This window comes from Protobothrops mucrosquamatus, unplaced genomic scaffold (assembly GCF_001527695.2).
Source record: "Protobothrops mucrosquamatus isolate PMUCROS unplaced genomic scaffold, P.Mucros_1.0 scaffold5035, whole genome shotgun sequence".
NCBI lineage: Eukaryota > Metazoa > Chordata > Lepidosauria > Squamata > Viperidae > Protobothrops > Protobothrops mucrosquamatus.
In genome coordinates, this window is record NW_015390912.1 from 49,965 (window position 1) to 56,082 (window position 6,118).

Sequence of the window (6,118 nt, forward strand, 5' to 3'; positions counted from 1 at the left end):
TCCTCTATAAGACCAGTTATTGCATTTCTATGCCCGCTCACACCCATAAAAATGAGAACATGAAACAGAAATTATTACAAGTCCAGCATGTCAAATGCACCAATGCGTATATTGCCAATTGTTTTGAAGACTCATTCCTCTTAGTTGATAGGGGATTTTTCATCTGCAATTTCCATTGCAGTATTGATGCAGCAGCAGATGGGGGCCTGCTTGTCTTTGAAGTTGCAAAGTAAGCTCCCCATGAGGAATGTGGAGTCTGATAAGAACTGGTTCAAACTTGCCAAAGACAAGGATTCTCTTCTATTGGTACAATGCCTTGAATTTTAGTTACTTGCAAGCTCGTTATATTGTGAGAATCCTACCTTCTGAATATGAAGGTGAACATTAACAAGATCCTATCAATACTAAGAACATTATGGGATGATATGGAATATTACATGCTATATGAAGGAAGTAAAAGTTATTCTTTTAATAATTGTAGAAATAATTGTAGAAATGTAATGTCATTATATGAAACTGTCTCTCTAGTACAAATGTAACACTGTAACGCAAATGTAACAATGCAATGCCAATAATGACCAAATGTTTACTGTTTCCTGCCTAAAAGTCCTCCGGACACAGGAACTTACACTTTGAGTAGAAATCCTACTATCAAAGAGGGGGATTTTGACCTTAGGTGAAAATTACAAATAAACAAGATAACAGCAGATGGGTGGAAGAGGTCAGGATGATTAAGTACAACTTCAAAGGACATTATAAAGATGAAAGAGCTTCTTAGATGTGGCATGCATTGTAGAGCTATAAGATGCAGAGTTTGAAACTAGGCCAGGGTGCTCCTGGAAACCAATCTATTAGGGAAGGATCCAGGAGGCCCGTTTGCAAACGCTTCTCTTCTCTTCTCTTTTCTTTTTATTCTTTTTATGTTATTCTCCAATAAACCTTTGTTTTGTTAACCAGACTTGTCTTCGTATTGTGAGTATCAAAATTTGGGGTTTTTACATCTCACATATATACTAAAGTTACTGAGCAAGCATGCAACAGAGATGTGTCAAATGATGTTACCTAATGAAAAAACTAATTCCAAACTCAACATGTTTAAACTGAATAGAAAGTGTTTTTTTACGTTTCTAAGCTGCTCCTCTCTGCTCTTGGCTGAGGTGCCTTTCCTTACTTGTGTACTGTACTTAAAGAGATTTTAATCTACCTTTCCAGCTTAGGTTCTGTTTGGGCAAGGCACATCGAGTGAATGGATCTGTCGGATGTATACAGCTAACAGTTTCATGATGTATTATTGGGCTGCAACTTCCATAATTCTCAAGTCATTCTGAGGCAATTTTGAGAATTAATATCTCAACTGTGTAAAGTTCACTCTGGTAGGGAAATTTCTCTTCTTCAGCTAAATCTCAATAGGGAAAGTCTTTTGAAATCACTAGCTCCCCCCCTCCAAACCTTTAGCCATATTTTCAAACGATTTTATGAATGTCCTTACAACGTAGTGTTCCTCCCTATTTTCTGGCCAATAGAGCAGCATTAATAAGAGCTTCCAGTCCATGCCTTCACCCTTCCTTACCATGGCCTCACAATATAAAAATACAGTTCAATTTTAAAAATCTGCTGAAATGAGGACAAAGGCCTACGGTTGTTCTGATTTCTGCAGGAATGGGAAAGAGGCCAGAGGATAGTAGGGGTGCTGAATACCAGACTCACAGCTTCAGGGTGGATCCAACAAGATGGGCCTAGCACTATTTCAACTATTAAACCATTTCTGTTTAAATAAATAAATAAAACTTTAAATAAAGTTTAAATAAAGACAGCCAACCAAGAAAAAGTGAGCGCTAGTTCCACCTTAGGAATGAAAAAATCACCTAGGTGACTGGGCCAATCACATTTTCTCAACCCAACCTACCTCACAGGGTTGTTGTTGTGGGTAAAATAGGAGGAAGGAAGATTAGGTAAGTTTACTGCCTTATTTATAAAAATAATAAAGGTGGGATAAAAATCTAATAATAAATAAAATGTAGTTGTAGTGTCTTTATCCAGTCTTGATCATGTTCTAATAAAAGTTGTGAGACATATACAGCACATAATTAGATGTGGCATACTGTCATCATATTGAGGAATCTCCTCCACCTTGTTAAAAATATAAAATTGTCTTTCTCTTCAGTAATAATATCAGAGCTCCCATATATGGCCTGCAAAACTCCAGATGAACCCCAGAAAAGCAACAGAACACTAACGTTTATACGGGGTGACCTCTGGGTGGCAGCAAAGGACTGGTTTTCTGTATCGCTTTCTTGCCGCCTCCTAGTGGTCCTTTGGAGTTTTGCAAACCGAAAATGCTTGGCCGCCTGTGATCATCAAACATTCTTGACCAAGTAAGCGATGTAATAGATTGGAATCAAAGAAACATTTCCATACCGTTACTAAGAAACTACATGAACTTTATCAACCAGAAGTCAAACTCAACTGGAAGACATTCTTGACTTTACCCTGAGCGGTATAATATCTCGCCGGATGATACGAGGAAGTTGGGGGAAAAGGAAGAGGAACGGGAAGTGCATAACAGAAAAAGCACCCGGAAGTTTTTTATAGTACACATACCATTAAAAAAGTGTACTTAAAAATTCTTCGCGATGGTGATTCTTCCGTTTCCTCATTTCCGGCACTGTGTCCCCCTTCTTTTAAAATCCTTCCTGGAAGGAAGACATCTTCTTTTCCATGTTACCTTACAATATTAAGCCGCTACCTATAAATAAATATACGCATATATGTGCACACACGTGCAACTCAAGCGAGTCTCCTCCGCTTTAAAGAGCCAAGGTCGCTCCGCCTCCCCCACTTGCGTCTAAGGAAGGAAGCGGAAGTGACGTCCTGGGCTTAGTAGTTAGTGGAGAGCCAGAAAGAGGGAGGGTTAAGGCTCGGGCCCGGGAGCCGGAGGGAGCCGCAGAGCAGCTGCTACTGTCTCCGCAATAGCTGCCAGGACCCTCCAGGTACGCGATGGGTTTTTATCGTGCGCATGCGCGAGGAGCCCTCTTCTCTGTCCCTTCGACCCTCGTGACGGGGCCGCCGGGGGAAAGTTGGTTGCCATAGAGACAGGAGTTCGGTGGGGGAGCGGGAGTGCCGGCAGTGCCGGCGAGGGAGGGAGGAGGGAAGGGGGGGCGCGCTGCCGGTGAAGCGATGCCTCGTTGGGGAAGCTGTGGGGCGCCGGGGCGGGCGCGCTCCAGCGAGGGTGTCATGTCGAAGAGGGGCGAGCTTCCCCACGAGCGCGAGGAGAGGGCAGAGTTTGCCAGCTCGGGTGAGGAGCGCGGCGGACTCTCCACGATTGTTGCGGGGCTCGTGGGACGGAGGTCGGTTTCATTGCACAGAGGCAGGGCGGCGGCCGGGAGGTTTCTCTGATGGGTGTCGCCTCGGGAAGTTAGAGGAGAGGATGGATAGGGGGGGGGGCTTGCTATGGTAAAGGAGGGAGGGGTCCTTATGCTACTTCCTCTCCCCCTCTCCGGTATTCTGTTAAAGTTCGTGTGAAGCAACAGCCTGGCCCATGGAGGTGGGAAGAGTGGGTTGAGGTTCCTTCTGTCGCCTTGAGGTTGATTGATCTGCCAGCTTCACTGGTGGTGGTGGTGGGGAGTCTTGATATATCACACCCGCATTTACTTTCTCTTCCCCCCCCTCTCCCCCCCTTGATAAGGCACCTAAAAGTTCATGTGACTTTCTCGACGGAGTATTTATGAACTTGTGCAGTGAGGTTTGCTTCCTCCTCTCCAATTTCTGCTGCTGTCTTTAAGGATGTTGAATTGCTGTTTTGTTTGTGCCATAGGCCAGGGCTTTTCAACCTTTTCACCGACTGTACCACTTTTAAGATATGGCAATATTCGAGTATCACCTAGCAAGGTGTCAAAAACTTGATGACCAAAAAAACCAAAAACCCTGTTCAAAGTTGCAATTGCACTGAAATGACTTATGACCATTTTTCATACTTATGACCATTGCAGCATGCCCAGGGTCATGTGATTTATATTTGGATGCTTGGCAACTGATTCATATTTATGATGGTCACAGTGTTCCAGGGTCATGTGATCCCCTTTTGCAACCTTTTGACAAGCAAAGTCAATGGCAGGGCTGCTGGTGGCCAAGTGCTAAGGTGGGACTTCCCTCCCTTTCCCATCTTCTTCTGAAGGAAGAATTTGACCCCCCCCCAATATTTTCTCTCTTCCATTTATTCATCAAACAAGGAAAAACCTCCAGAGACAGGAAAGACAAGCTGCTGACTGAACTAGCTTAAAAAGGCACATTCCCCTTTAAGAATTAGCTACTGGCTAGAAAAGAAAGTTAAGGAGCTGGCAGCCGGCACTTAAGGAAGAAAAAAAATGTAGTAAGTACTGGCTAAGGCAGCCTCGCCAAATGGCTCCATTCTTAAGTAAACGAATGCTACAGGCAAAATCTATTCAGGAGAAAAATACTTCAAAATCCCTTGCAGTAAAACTTACAGCTAACAATAGCAGAGCAATAGAAGCTAACATGAGACATCAGCCAAATAGAAATTGCCAAACACTCCTTAAGAACACAAAGCCCTCATTGCACAAATCCCAGAACTTCAAAGTCACAAAAGCACATAAGAATCCTTCCACTCTCCATCTCCCTCCCTGTCTCAGCTCCAGCTGATGCTACCTTTCTTCATTCCTCGTGGAGGGCAACCCCTCCCCTGCTGCATTTCTTGCCTGTTTGTTGCTGCCAGCACAGGTGGCTGCCACAGAAGTAGATCGGCTCATGGCCGGCCTGCTTGATCTCCTCTCCTTTCCTCTCCACCCCCACCCTCCTCCTTCCCCTTCAGTGCAGCTAGAGCTGACTCCACCTCCACCTCCACCCAGGGCTGCCTCTTTTTTCTCCCTCTCCCACCCAAACTGCCTCCTTTTATAGCCTCTCCTGTCTCCGCCCCTCCTCCTCCTCCTTTCTCATGGGGGAGGGTGAGCCAGAAGTGAGCCTGGGGCCTTTGCCTCACCCCAGCCACTCTGCAGCTCCAGAGGACTCTCTCACAGTAAGTCCTTGCCTGCGCTGGCTCTTTCCATCCCCCACTACACTTGGCTAGGCAGGGCTGCGTACCACCTGCCACTCGTTAATGTACCACAAGTGGTACGCGTACCACCGGTTGAAAAGCCCTGCCACAGGCTTAGGAATGATGGCAGTTGTGTATTCCAATTCGAGAGCAACCGGGTTTAGGAAGGCTGTGAACTGAAGGGAGCTGGATAAAGCAGTATTGCACAAAGGACAAAAGGAACAACTGGTGCAGTTTGCAGGAACCTGTTGAATATTCTATGAGCTGTTTTTACTTTAGTACAGTAATTTGTATCCCAGAAACTGCTTACCTTGGCTGTACAAGGTGTATTTCCATTTCTTTACCAATGGTGTAGCTTTTCTGTAGTCCACTGGGAAGATTTGAAGAAATGGTCTTGCATTTTATCACTTGTTTACATGGGCTACCTGAGTGGTTTGGTTGTAGTGTGAAAGTATCTGCCTAGCTATACTTCAACACAATTTCATTCTGCCTGTCTTGGTGTTTCTTTTTTGTTAGTTTCCAATGATGAGACTGTAGATGAAAAGATACCCATAACTGAGATTTTCCTATAGTGTCAAGTCTGCTAACATTGGATGTTATTGCTCGACATATGTGAAGAAGCAAACATATCTTATTTAGCCTACATATCGCTTCAAGAGCAAAAGCAGGCATTGTGGGCCATATGAGTGGGGAGGAATGCCTGTGAATAATAACATTATCTTAGCATAGCACAGCCAAGGTCAAAGCAACAGCAGACTGTAATAACAGAGAATAGACGGGGGGAAGATTCACACCTCTGTTTAATTGGAGCATATGATTGATGACTGTGAAAGGAGGGAGGGAGTTGTGCTTGTTGCGAGAGCTGGGGTGGGGGGGTGTTTCAGTTTTTGGCTTTCCTTTGTTCGTGCCGGATTATGTAACCCATTAAAGGATTCTTTAAGGTAATTAAGCCTCAAAGTTCTTTGAAAAGTTATTTCTTTCGGAACCATGACATTTAAGCCAAAAACTCAAAACTTTTAAAACCATTTAGGGGTCCCTTACCCCAGTCACTATCCCTAAAATAACGGG

At 44.3% G+C, this 6,118-nt stretch overlaps 1 protein-coding gene across 1 annotated transcript in view; it reads left to right on the plus strand.

The window, feature by feature from the left end:
- The first annotated feature begins 2,879 nt into the window (after nt 1-2,879).
- Nucleotides 2,880-6,118, plus strand: part of LOC107299505 (serine/threonine-protein phosphatase 4 catalytic subunit-like) — a 13,629-nt gene continuing 10,390 nt past the window's right edge. The window contains exon 1 of the mRNA XM_015828863.1: nt 2,880-2,990. The gene's annotated coding sequence lies outside the window, so the exon portion shown is untranslated. The remainder of the gene's footprint in view (nt 2,991-6,118) is intronic.